The 15160-nt window shown below is 31.4% G+C and overlaps 1 long non-coding RNA gene across 1 annotated transcript; it reads left to right on the top strand.

Moving 5' to 3' along the window:
• The first annotated feature begins 4649 nt into the window (after nt 1-4649).
• Nucleotides 4650-14396, top strand: LOC143258040 (uncharacterized). The gene is made up of 3 exons (XR_013032108.1): nt 4650-4737; nt 5233-5360; nt 13974-14396. It is a non-coding gene; the product is annotated as an uncharacterized LOC143258040 (long non-coding RNA).
• The last annotated feature ends 764 nt before the right edge of the window (nt 14397-15160 follow it).

The raw sequence follows: 15160 nt of genomic DNA, 5'->3' as shown, positions 1-15160 counted from the left end.
TGAATACACGTGTCCATGGTTTCCTTCTACCTCGATGAGAGTCTGTGTGTGTTATGAAAGTGACAATAAATCCGATTTTTCACTCATATACGAGAAGCCCAAGTGTTGGCTGTATTTAATGCAAGCCAGATAACAGGTTTGTATTTGTCAGTTTCAAAATTATCAACGGCTTTTTTGTTGTTAGTCTTTTATGAAGCTTTGAACAAACATTCTGTTTATTATCCCTTTTTCTTCATTCGTTCACTCTTCTTATATTGTGAAGCAAATTAAATTTAATCGCTCATTCTGCTTATACTATAAACTAAGTTACACGTTCGTGTGCTACTATGTTTCTGGTTAAGACTATCATACTTTTATATTCAAAGTTCAATTTAATCGACATTGTCCGCACATGTCAGTAAGCAAGCCCCTGTTATTTTATTTGCAATAACTGCCTTAATTTCGACATAAATAATGTATTGAATAAGAACGCTATGAATGTAGACATTACAAAACTCTATGTTCGTTTAATAATAATTTATCTTTTGGTCTAGCAAGTACCATAAACCAGATTATGATAAGACGACTTTATGACGATTAGATTCTCCGAAGCTACAAACACAGTTCGTAAGACAAGTTTTTCTGACGTGTTATTAATTTTACCATTTAGAAATTATGGTTTAAATAAAAAAAAGAAAACAAAATTGTAGAAAAAGATAATTTCGGATGAGTTTAACACACTTTATACAGCTTTTTGTAGAAAAATTTTTATCTTAATTAAGATCGCATCAGAAAGAAAAATAGCCTCAACTACAGACTATGTGTGGTGACACAATTATATGATAGAGAGGGCCCGGCATGGCCAAGCGTGTTAAGGCGTGCGACTCGTAATCTGAGGGTTGCGGGTTAGCATCCCCGTCGCGCCAAACATGCTCGCCCTCTCAGCCGTGGTGGCGTTATAATGTGACGCTCAATTCTACTATCCGTTAGTAAAAGAGTAGCCCAAGAGTTGGCGGTGGGTGGTGATGACTAGCTGCCTTTCCTCTATTCTCACACTGCTAAATTAGGAACGGCTAGCACAGATAGCTCTCGAGTAGCTTTGTGCGAAATTGAAAAAAAAAAATGATAGAGATTTCTCGTGCCTCGTTGAAATCCATATGAGATACAGGAACAACAAACGATCCATAAGAACTAAAATTTTATCTTTAAATACAAAACAGTGAAAAGGATTTTTGTTTAAACCTTATGTTTTATACAGTAAAGAAAATATATGTATATAATTCTGATGAAGGATAAGATGTTAGTCATAAGAAAAGAAAGTCCATAATTAAACATTCAAATCATGTTTCTCCTGAAGTAACGAAACAAATAATTAATTGCTTCACACAACCAGAAGGTGTGTTATTAATTATACTTTCTACGATATTTGTTATTTATACACCTTTTTCTAATTTCTGTACAGTTTATAAACACTCAATTTCAATAACTTTGTGTATTTTTACATGGTTTTCATCATCGCAAATACTAGATACCTTTTAACGCCTCCAGTACTTTAACATTATTTTTGTTATTGTTTTTGCTATTGCCATTATTCGAGTTGTTTGTAATTATTTTTAGCATATTACATCTCATTACTCATTTCTTTTCGAGTTGCTAAGGTATTTCTTTTTCATATCATTTAACGTTTGGGAATGTGAAATCTTTTCAACAAATTGAAAATTATAAAGTTAATGTTTTTGGTTTAATTTTAATTTAACATATATACTGGTATTTTGCCATGTGCCACTAAGAAAAACAAATAAAATAAAATAGCTGTTGCTAAATATCTTTAATTTATGTTTTTTCTGAGTAAATGATTAAAATAATCAAAATGAAATTTAAAATATTCTGCAACTATCTAACGTGTATTGTTAGGCTATCAAATAATAAAGTTTCACTCATAAATATTTTCAGTTCACCAATAATATGATAAATTAATTCTCATGAAGGTAATTCTCATAAACTGTATACACATGAAATTAATTCAGTGATTTGAGTTTTTAAAAGTTTAGATACACTAGGATACAAAATACGAACAGTAGAAGCAACTAAGTAATAACAATAAATATCAACCTCGTCCAAAACCTACAGAACCAAATCCTCCTCTTTATGAGCTACTGTATCTTACTCTCCTGCCATCTTAACCACGTTTATCATTCAATTCCTTTACACGACGGCGATATCCTTTAAAGCCACTGAGTATACTATATCTATCGTTATAAAATTGATGCCCGACTCCATACATCTTACGTGGCCCTGCTGCGGAGAAGAGATGTTGAACGTTAGAAGTGTAGTCAATTTCTCCAGGATATTCGCTTCTGACTAGAGTAAATGTCGCCAAAATTATTGCAACACATTGCAGCTTTCTCTATATAAAAACGATATATATTGAAGCCAAGGATAAATAAGATAATACGTTAATAGAAGTTTTGAATTAAGAAGGATTTACAGCATTTAGAGAAATATAACAGCGACAGAATTTTTCCAGTATTGACAAATAGGATTTTAAATATTGAATGTTAAAAGTTATTGTTTATAATGATCACTGTAAATATGAAACAAAACACTTCTTAGTTTTGTGGTATCGATACAGATAATAGCAGTTTAAATACAGTATTCGTACGCTTACCATTTTCGGTGTAAAGAATTTCATTACCGAATTGTTCACTCCAGGCTCGGTTCAGTCTCTACCAACTGCAAATGATAAGAGTTTAAAGCGAGAGAGTTTGTAGAACAGCAACTTCAATGATGAGAAACACAAAATTATATAGTTGAAGTCTGCAGTGTCATCGGAAAATGTGACACAGAACGATACGTGACTGGTCCACTTTTGTCCAATCACAAAACGAAATATAACAATGGAAATATCTCTACCAATAGGATGAGAATAAGCTGCAGTGGTCTGATGATACGAAAATGGAAGCTTTTGTGCAATGAAATAATTACAGTTCATATTGAATATCATCAAACACGAATATGCTAGGATCAACAGGTGGGCAAGATCTAATTAACAGTATTACATTATGCACTCAGTAATGATAATACTTTGAGTCATATGACTAACAGATTATCTCATACCAAAATATTGATACAGTTTTCCATCACTTAATTGTTTTACCTCAGATAAAAACAAACAAACAAAACAAGTGAAGTCTGATATTGATTACATTTATCAACGCAGTAGGAAATTTTCTTAAAAAAGAAAATATTAGTCTTGTATAATCACGAAGTCATATCATAGTAATCTCAAATTTTAAATAGAATCAATGTTATAATAATACATTAATTTTTGTCCTACCTACCATCGAAATATCTGGAATATTTTCCGTCGAAATTGAGACATTAACGCCACAAAATTGAGAAGATTTCTAACATTTTAAAAGTTTTTTGTGAAATGCAGTAACTAATATTAAGAATTTTGTAATTTATTTAGAATTAACTTCTGCTGTTTCGTATTCTTTCCATTATTAAATTAATGATATAATATCCTTATAATGCAACTTTTCACAACTATTTAAACGGTGAATCTTCAGGTAGATGAAGGTTATAAAAGTATCAAAAGGTAAGAATTGGTTGATTCCTTAAAAATACACTGAATTATGAGGTATGTTAGAATAAAATAGGGCCATTACTAATGTGTCTATTGGATATAAATTAGTGTATTTTATAATACTAATTAGGAAGTATGATTAGTTAATTATTTCGACTGCTTAAGAATTAACTGTAAAGTTAATAAATTCTATTTAGAGGGATTATTTACCTGATGGCGAGAATTCTCAATGTTTTTGGGCTAGAATAGTGAACTCATACAACTACAGAACAATAAGATTTCTCATGAAAACAACTGATGTATATTCTAGAATACAATACAGATATTAGAGACCATATACTAAGTTCATCTTTTCATATTGTAGAGTGTGGCGTGATTATTGCTTCTAGTTTCCAGCCATCTGATGGAATTTCGATAATGAAACTCATAGTATAATTGGTAATTAACTCAGTTAAAAACAACCACATGCTGAACATACGAATGTGGCTTGTCTGATATGTATATATGTAAAAAAGTCGAAATTTTAATGAATTCATTTATTTATATTCTATGCGAACACAATGTTATGAAGAATTTAATGATTTTTAACATATTTCTGTTGAATGGTTTTCTGAATATGGAAGAACTAACGGTACTGTTATTTTTGAGACCATACAGTGTTTAATTGGAGGTTTGGAGAAACTACATATTTATTGTTCCATCAGTTGTGAATTCAACTTTACTTGCAAGTTTAATCAAAATTGAAGAAATATTCATGCAAGCCAATTTGAAAGGGTGTATGTTTAACTTAATGGCGAAAGGTATCATTCTTTTTGGGCTACAGCAAAGAAGTCACAATGCTGCAGACCAATAAGAATTTGAATGAATACATCTGATGTTCGTTGTAGGATAAAGTACAGGGATTACGGACCATGTAATTGGATTGTTTATTCTTGCTGTTGAGACTAGCGTTGTTATTCCCTCAAGTTGGCATCCATCTGTTGGAACTTCCAAAATAACAAATATATCGTTGTGGGTAATTACCTCGATTAGAAACAAGGACACGCCGTCCTTACGATTGTTTGTTTTGAATTTTTGCGCAAACTACACAAGGGCTATCTGTACTAGCCGTCCCTAATTCAGCATTGCAAGACTAGAGGGAAGGCATCTAGTCATCACCACCCTCCAGCGTAATTTTTTTACTCTTTTTAATAAATTAAAATTTCCTCATTCACAATTTTTTTTTGTTATTTATATACGTTTTTTTGATCTAATCTTTAATCATCTCAAATACTGAGAAATCACATTTTAATTACATTGTTTTCTTTATTGGCAACAAGTAATTAATTAATAGCTACAGAGCCATTTTATCTTTCATAATAATTTTATTCTCCGAGTATATACTGAAAGACTTATAATTGTAGATAAATTAAAATTGAACAAACTAAGAAATTGTAACTTGTTTAATAAAGGAAGTTATAAAGACTTTCATATCTATATATCTAAATATAAGAAAAAATTGATAATTGTTAAAAATAAACACTATTAACAAAAACCTTGATGTTAGAAAACATTGCAAGTTCTTTATAAAACCAATTAGCCAGTGAAAGGTTCCTGCACTTATGGATATGGTGACGTTATAAGATGATAATTCTATTATTCATTTAAATATATTTTTCTTGCAGGGGACAAATTTTAATGACTTGTCGTCTTGCTGATCAGCAGTTCCATGCTACCTGCGGCTACGTATAAGACCCTGCCGTTCAGATGATTTATTTATAATACCAAATTCCAATTTGAAAGTCCAAGTCAAGTATGTATATTTATTTTATAGTTTGAGTTGTTTTTCCTGGTCTACAAGTGATCAGCTCTATAAATTCTGCTGATAGAGTAGTCGTTTGGTGTATGAATGTTCGTAGTTTAAAAAAGCGATAAAATAGCATTTTGATTAAAAACATAAAACCTCCATGTAAATATGGTACTCGTTTATTGGATTCTATCTTTAGATAAACTTATTAGAAGGCTATTTTCTCCAGCGTATCATAATTTACCAGTGAAATACTGGAGGGATGAAAACTAGTAATCAGAACCCCTCGCAAACTCTTGGGCTACTTTTAATACAGTTACAGATCATTTTTAAAAATGACATACAAATATTTAATTGAATATCTAATCTACAGTAAAGAAAGGACTAATATAATACAAAACGATGATTCCAAAAAGTTCTTCATTACTACTATGTTAGACTTTTCAATCTTTCTGGTTTATCAGTACAAGTTGCAAAATAAATTGACAGAGTCACCTGTAGTTGAACATTTCGAGAAGATAGATAATGACAGACTGAAAGTAACACCCGGCTCAAAAAGCTCAACTATTTTTACTTGTACAGTTGGAAAGTGTTAGATTGTATTGGTTATGGAATTAATATGTGTTTGTTTGAAGTAACTTCAAGGCAAAAAAATCTGTTGTCATCTATTATCATTTTAAAAATAATGAGAAATATTACAAACCAGAAAAATTTTAAAATGATGTTTAAATCTATAAGAATTTAAAATATTTAATTTCCTATGGTTTCAACATATAGCCAATAATAAATTTATTTTTCTGTGTTAGAAACCAATAAAAATAAGAGGAACACGTATGAAATAAATAAAATATTTTTTTTTCTTTGTTCTTATTCATTTTTTAACAATAGTTTATTTTTTACTTACAAACTTCATTGAATTACTTCTTGTTATTTTAGTATCGTTGTAAAAAGAGCAATATCAAAATATATTTTACATATTTGTCATTATTGTTATTTTTCTTGATAAATGAATATTTGTCTATGCTTGACGAATATGTATTTTTTATATGAAGTCTGATTCCGTTTTTAGTTATTTGATTAATATTATGATACGTTAACCCAAGCAGTGGTAATAAACCGTAAAGAGATAAAATTACATATATCACCAGAGAGTTCGGCCGTTTAAAAAATACATCAGTTTTCTTCACCATGAATTCTTTTTTTCTTTTTTACGTCTGGTGAGAAAAAATAAATAAAACGCATATTTTTGTTTATGAAATTATTCTATTGTATTAGGAGATAGAATACGTCATAATTTTATTGGACTTAAAATTTAATTTTTCTTCAAATATCAAATTTGATTATGACTTTCTTTGGTCGTGTTTTGTTCGTGAAAAGCGAAATAAAGTCCCAATATTCAAATGCAAGCAAGCGGACAGAGTGAAAATAGCTCATTGTGTGGAATTATCAGAGTTCGTGAAGTAACATCAATTAGCAACGACAGAAAGAAACCTTGAGTCGTTGTGGAAAATTGTGTTTTTAATTATCTTGTTTGAATTTATTAATGGAAAATTAACAATATATTCACAATGAAATGAAGCTAAAAGTACATTAAGTCAAATTCTTCAATAAATTTCAAATAAAAAGAAATTTATACTCGACTTTTTGCAATGCAAACTCTAGTGTTTTTCAAGTCTCATAGACGGCCGATAGAACGTGACCGTTCATGTCCTAGTGTACTTAAAAATTCGGCGAGGTTTTGAAATCGTTTTAACTCGATACACTAAATTTCAGAACTAATTTTACTTAGCTCACTGACGTTTTTCATATTGTTCTGGATGATGATATTACTAGGTATGGTTTTTAAGTCCACCATCTTTGAAAAAACGACAAACACCAAAAACATGATCATTATACTACCATTTGAAGCAGCCTTATCGGGTTGTTCGCTTCATTTCATTTGGTGGTAGAAATTTGTTTTTATAACTTAATATTAACTTAGGTATTTTTTCATAACAAAACGAAATTATACTCGTTTTTGCTTATTTATTTAAATTTTAATAGCTTTGGTTTTATAGATTGTTAGAGTAACATGTTACGTGTTTAGAAATATAACAAAATTTAAATGTGAAGATTAACTAAAGAAATCTGGCAACATTCTGACATCATCAAACGAGAAATGTCCGTAAGAAAAGGAACGATAAAGAACTAATAGTTATCAGCTGGTTACAGCCATTATTTTAGTATATCTTTCCAGCGAAATATGTAATTATAGAAATTAATGTCTCAGATTATTTATTATTATATTAAACTGATCTTTTCTACTTTATAAGATACTCTGAAAACACAATGATGAGAACTAACATTTATGTTAATCAGAATGTTATTTTATTATAAGCTGTTGTTCAAGCTAATGAGCATTTTCTTCATCTGAAAACTATTTATTTACAAAATAAGAAGGAAAGTAGTTGTACTGTAAAAAGATTGAATATCCTTCTTGTTATGATAACCACTGCCTGCCCAGAACACTCCAGTTTAAATATTTTGTTTGTTTGGGAATTTCGCACAAAGCTACTCGAGGGCTATCTGTGCTAGCCGTTCCTAATTTAGCTGTGTAAGACTAGAGGAAAGGCTGCTAGTCATCACCACCCACCGCCAACTTTTGGGCTACTCTTTTACCAACGAATAGTGGGATTGACCGTCACATTATACACCCCCACGGCTGGGAGGGCGAGCAGGTTTAGCGCAACGCGGGCGCGAACCCGCGACCGTCGGATTACCCAGTTTAAATATAATAGAAGTAGTGTTTAAGAAAAAAAAATGTTTCTATATCAACATTTCGTCCACACGCGATAGTGAAAACGCACGCTACAGAACCGCGAGTATATTCATCTGTATATTAAACCCTACCGAATCAGCAATGGATAAGAGGTACGTTTTCACAACCTGTAAATTGTAGCTTTTTCGAAAATAAAAATCAGGAAGCATTATTACAACTACGTCACCAATTGAAGAGTCTCTCTTTTGTTGTTGCTATTCTTTATACGCAGAAGTATATGCTATTTCTGAGTAGAAAATACCAACAACCAAATTCCATTTAGCAAATATTTTTTCAGTAAGTATATATATTTATTATTTTTTAATGTTTAAAATCGGCCTACTAACATCCGTTTACAATGGTTAACTTTTAATTATATTGCTAGAGTTCTCAACTAGTGTGTGAGTTTTGGTGGTTTAAAAGTTAAGACTACTTCATATCTCAAAAACGAGCATAAATTTTATTAATTTCTATATCTCTTGAGGAAATGGTTTAAAAACTGAAACTTCCGCATATCTCCTAAACAAGCAGGCCCGGCATGGCCAAGTATGTTAAGGCGTTCGATTCGTAATCTGAGGGTCGCGGGTTCGAATCCCCGTTGCACCAAACATGCTCGCCCTCTCAACCATTGGGGCGTTATAATGTGACGGTTAATCCCACTGTTCGTTGGTAAAAGAGTAGCCCAAGGATTTGCGGTGGGTGGTGATGTCTAGCTGCCTTCCCTCTTGTCTTACACTGCAAAATTATGGGCGGCTGTTGCAGATAGCCTTCGAGTAGCTTTGCGTGAAATACAAAAAGCAAAACGAGCATTAATTTTATTTGTTTTTATGTCTCTTTTAAAAAATGGTTTAAAAACTAAGACTTCCACATATATCCAAAACGAGCATAAAATTAATTAATTTCTATATCTTTTTCAGGAAATGTTCCCATTTACTTTATCCTTTTACAAAATTCAAGAAATTATCAACTTCTTGAATTCTCATATCATAATGGACGATCCTATCAGGTCTCAAAATACAATGACATGAAAAATTGATTACATGACACATAACACATGGATCTATTGATAATATTAATAAAATTAAAATAGACCTACTTACATAGTGAAGATTTGTTTGAGGTTTCAATTTAGTTGTGTAACACATATAAATACTAAATGCTGAGAATAAGGCCTGTTTGCGCTTTTCCGTTTCATTATATCATAAATTAATAGTTAAAAAATCAAATAAGAAAGATATTTTCCATATTTAATTTTTAAAGAACAACCAATACTTCATTTTTAAGTTGTATATAGTGAGTTCTTCATTTCATGTATAGAAGAAAGAGAAACAAAGACCATTACTTGAACATTACCTAATTATGTCATATTTTTAAAAATAAATATGCAAATTTTTAATAAAAGAGAAATTTTAATCATTTTTACTATTTCTAAATACTCTTTTTTCTCTTATAAGTGAACACACTTCAACATTGGACTTATCTTAAATTCACTTTTACAGGGCTGTACATACTGCATAGCAGTTTGTTCTAAAGACTTTTCTAATTTAGAATTATTGTTTCTTTACGTTGGACTTTATTGTTAACCATTGTAGAAATAACACGAATAGCACATTGTATATCTTCAAATAATCTTGTCTTAATTTTCTAGTATTTTATGGTGAACTTTCAAAGAATAGTTCTTAACGTCCCTACTTTTAAAGTGCTGAATATAGAAAAGACAAAGGACTGAAGGAAGAGCAGAGCAACCAATATAAACTACAACACAAGTCTTCAATTGACAGAATACACAAAGCTGTGTTTCTGCGGAACACGCTTTTCATGTACCAGCTTAAACTTTACCTATTTTTTTATTTATTTGAAACTGCCATCTTCACACGTATGTTGTTTTTATAAGCACCATAGATACTAGGGGAAAAAAGAGTCTTTCTTATCTTCCAGTATCTGATGCTGTCGTTTATTCTCTTCAATATAACGTTTGTTACACTTTGAGCCAATAACATACAATTTGCAACTTTATCCTCGGTTCATGTTCGCTTGCTACTCTCGAGTTGAATTCTGAATTTAGCCTCCTATCTATTATACGTGATTTTGGGTTATTGTTCCGAACTATCGAGCTCGCCAGGTTGCAAAACTCTAAACCCATAATTAGGCTCCATCAACGTCACATCTCATTTTTGGTGCTCCAGCTCTATAAGCCAAAACAATGGACAGAAACAGAGACATGCGAATACTAGGGGTCTTTCCTTTATCAAAGCGTAGATTCCCTTTACGGATCGTATAAGTACAAAGAACCAGGACCGGGAGACCATCATGACCATGTGGTGTGGGCGCTGTACTCGCAATCTGCGTGTCGCTGTTACTAATTCACGTTCCACGAAATATGCTCGTCCTGTCAGCTGTGGGGGCGTGACTACGTCACGATCAGTTCTACTATTCATTGGTAAAAAAGTAAAACATGAGTTGGCGTTGATTGCACTGAACAATAATTTATTTTGAAATGTTTTACTTCCTGAAAACTTTTTGCTGATTGTAACAGGTACATGGTGGGTATGCACAAATATAGTTTTGATTTTGCTTCATCACGTAGGAACTCTAAGAAATAGACACTTAACTGTTTACCAGCAACAACGTAGTTAATTGCGTTTATGTTTCTAATACGCAGTTAAGTTCAACATAATTAAAAGTGTTTTCCTCCTGATTTTCGTTTGTATTCAATGTCCGGTGCATCACGTTGCAGTGTCCAAAGTAGTCAGCAAGCATTGACGTATTCCAGTTGCCCTGGTATCGTTTTTCCATTGTAGCAATGTCTTGGTGAAACTGAAGATTTTGATGAAACGGTACGTGCTGGGAAAATTTGTGATTTTCGTGATCAGCAGCCAAAAATCTATAAGGAACACCGAACAGTGTTCAAGAAGCAAAAACTTTGTCATGCAGTGCTACTAAATGCCTTCCCTCTATTCTCACATTCCTAAATTAAGGTAGCCAGCCTATGCAGGCGTTGTGTAACTGTGCTCAAAATTCAGAAATAACCGATGGCTTAAGGCTATAATATTTGGTAGAACTGAAATTGGAAGCCGTATCCGTGAGATCGTGAGAAAAGCACCCTAACCATTCGCCATGTAGAAAATGTAATAGGCCATTACTAAATATGACATACAAATACTTAATTGAACACCTAGTCTACAGTATATGAAGAACGAATATAACACATAACCACTACTAATATATTCGACTTTTCTATCTTTCTTTATCCTTTATCAGTGTGTGTGCTTTATTTTTATATAGCAAAGCCACATCGGGCTATATGCTTAGTCCACCGAGGAGAATCAAACCCATGATTTTAGTGTTGAAAATCCTCCTTTACCAGAACAACTATAGTAAACAGATAGTGAAATTCAAATCTGATTAAAAAATATCCATCTATTTCGTTGCTTGTACAGCTGAAAAATATTTCTTAAGATTTATTAGAGCAATAGGGTGGGTTTGTTCCAAAAAATAGCAAAATAAAATATATTCATTTAAATGTCGTAATTGAAATCTTACATCAACAGAATGATAGACGGAAAATGCGTCGCTATAATTGGAAGTCAAATCTTTACTTGGACTGAAACTAAGCTAATTTCAAATGGTGAATATCAATTATCAATATGCCTTCGGTAAATTTTTAACGTAGTAATATACTTTAACTTATTTGTTATTTGTAATTAATTATTAAACCAGTTTACAAGTGGCTTATTTTTACACCCCCATCGGAGTTAGCGATGAGGTTATAAGGGCCCAATATTCAATTTGCAATCATGCGGACAGAGTGTTAATAACTCATTGTGTAGAATTGACTGTCTTCATGACGAAACGGCCTAGCATGCCCAAGTTGGTTAAGGTGTACTACTCGTGTACCGAGGGTCGTTGGGTCGAATCCCCGTCACACCAATTATGCTCGACCTTTGAGAAGTGGGAGCGTTTATTGTGTCGATAAATCCCACTATTCGTTTGTAAAAAAAATGACCAAGAGTTGGCGGTATGTGGTGATAAATAACTGCTCTCTCTCCAGTCTTTCACTGCTAAATTAGAGATGGCTAGTGCAGATAGACCTCTTGTAGCTTTACGCGAAATTTAAAAACAAACATGACGAAACATCACCTAGCAGCGAAGAGGTAAAAGAAAACCTGATCCTCTAGGGTACGAACATATCATACCCAAACACCGAGAGAGAGCAAACCTCGCAGCGATACAATGAAACATTGGGCCGTTGTATAGATTAATGTTTTTAGCTATATCATTTCATATTGATTTAGAATTAACAATTAATTCACAAAAGAATTATGGTAAGAGTCCCTTTGTCCAAATTGTTACAAAAAATTTGAATAATTAGAAATGTATATGTATTTTAAACCTCTTCTCTATTTTAAACATAATGAATTTTTGAAACAAAATATTATTTTTTTAAAATCCACATTAAAATATGAAGTTTATATTATTTGAAATTAAGCACAAAATTACAAATAGGATTGTAACAACCACAGGTATCTAAAACTGGTTTCTGATCGTTTTAAGTCTGAAAATATTCAGTTGTATCACTTAAATGTGTGGGTGTGTTATTATATGTACCTTTTCCAAAGGCTAAAGAAATATAATGTAACCACTCTAAGATGTTGATGAAAGAATACAATATTAACGAATTAAAACAAGATTTCATGTGTTTGAAAATAAACATTCCTTTCTGCATTAACTGTGTTTTGAAAGTCATTTATTCCATCCTAAAGGTTAAGGTATGTGATAGTATTAGAAAAATCAGTTAACCATTAAGATATTTTGATAAATAAATAAATTTTTGTGGTTTTCACAACTTAATATGATATTTTTTATTTTCTTTTTGTTGCTAAGCACAAACCAAGACAGACTGCTTTCTGTGATCTGGTTACTGCTTGTTTCAAAACCCTAGTTTTATACTCATAAGCATCAAAACCTAAATTACCGTTAAACTATTGGAGTTAAATTTTTGGAAAAGATTGCGCTGAGAAAATAGAAGAAAATTGAAAGTGTAATATGTAGAAAGTTTAATAAAATTGGAGAATGCTGGGTTTGTTATGTAACGTAAGAAGTGTTGATTTTATAAAAAAAATCAATTTAATTTGAGGAAATTCAAAGATATAAAATATAAATTGTAATTTTTCTTTTATTTTATCATTTAACAACATGAAAATATCTACTAAGTCCAAGAGTTTGTCTTCCCTACTTTATTGATATGTTTAATGTAAAGAAGAGACTTAATTGCGCTTTGCAAGAATAAAGATGGTATACATGTAAGATTATTTCAACGAGGTTTCATAATATTAAATGTCAAACTTAGACACCATTAAAGGTAACCTTTTATATTGTTATTCGAGTACTATATATCGTTCTTAATGTTTTGGTTTTCAAAGGAATATCCTTTATTGTTATATAGAAAATGCAGATATTTAATACATCTTTTGACATATTTCCGAAATTTGAGAACAGTTTATCAAATCTTAGAAATAAAATAAATTACATAAGTTAGTTCCCAAATTATTATTATTTGAATTTCCCTTTCAGGGTATTAGCTTTATAAGTGAAATAACTTTTATTTCACTTACCTAATGCGGAGAAAGAAGTACTAAGTAGACCATAAATTTAAGAAACTAAATATTTTCTTCGACTTTGTAGTAAACAATTTACATTTGATTTAACAACTAATTAAGAGAAAATAAATGTATCTTCATCGAACTTTCTTAAACATATCAAATGAAAATAATCATAGGTAGGCTTCTTTTCACGAACTAATGAAGTGTGTGTTTTATTAGGACAAAGCCACATGGAGTTATCTGCTGAGCCCACCGATGGGAATCGAATCCCTGATTGTAGCGTTGTAAATCCGCACACATACCGCTGTACTAGCGTGGGTTAGCTAATAAATTATTTTTGGAATTATTCTATATTACTTAAACTTAATGCAAGATTACTCATGAAATATTTAGAGGTTCTTAGAATTTTCTATTATAATGAAGCAATGGCGTGAAAGTCTATATTATTGTCAATCTGTTAATGTGAACGAAATAATAAACACGATGGTAATACGTACTGTTCTGATATTCAAAAGTATTTAAAAGGCAGAAGTTGTGATTGAGTCTTATTAAATGTTGCGTTGTGTCTTGAGTGACATCAAAAACAAACTTACATAAAAGCATTTTTACATTTTATGTTTACTCAAATTTAGAAATAAACCGAAAACAAATGTTATACGTGTAACATCCATTTCTTTAATAAAAGAACACAGTTTTTAATAGGAATATGACTGTCTCCATGACTGTATGTCAGAATTTGATTATATTTTTTCTTGATGTAATTTTACATGTAGTGCTAAAAAATTCGAGTACTCAAATTTTTTTTTTGAATGACTAAAACCACTTTTTAATGTATCAAATTATGAGAGCTTGCGTGTCTGAAATTTATGAAAAATTTGAGCTCTTCAAATCAAATCAAAGTTTTACCGTGATTTAAAATTACTTATAACTATTAGTGAAAATATTTTTTATACCTTAGAGGGTCATATCGATTAACCTGTTGGAATGAACGGTAATATTTATCAGAGCGTATGTTTCAGAACTGAGACAAGCGCCCTAGAACGTATGGAAAGAGTAAGTGAAATAATTTTATATCAGTTTTGAATGGCTATCTATTAGAAATTAACTTTAATGGTGTGATTATTTCTAGTAAAATATTATATGTAATAACAATACAAACAATAACTTATAAAAATGTTTTAGACTAAACATACTTGCTAAGAGAAGATACTTAAGACTTATGACCATGAATGGGCCCTGCCTGGTCAGAAGGTTAGGGGCGCTCGACTTTTGGTTTTCAGGTCGCGAGTTCGTATCTCCTTCACAAACGATATGGTCGCCTTTTTAGCTGCGGGGTGTTATAATGTGAAAGCCAAACTTTTTAATGATCGCCAAAATGGTAGCGTAAGAGGTGGCGATGACTGGTT

This window comes from Tachypleus tridentatus, chromosome 7 (assembly GCF_004210375.1).
Source record: "Tachypleus tridentatus isolate NWPU-2018 chromosome 7, ASM421037v1, whole genome shotgun sequence".
Taxonomy (NCBI): domain Eukaryota; kingdom Metazoa; phylum Arthropoda; class Merostomata; order Xiphosura; family Limulidae; genus Tachypleus; species Tachypleus tridentatus.
This window is presented reverse-complemented; position numbering and strand designations above follow the sequence as displayed.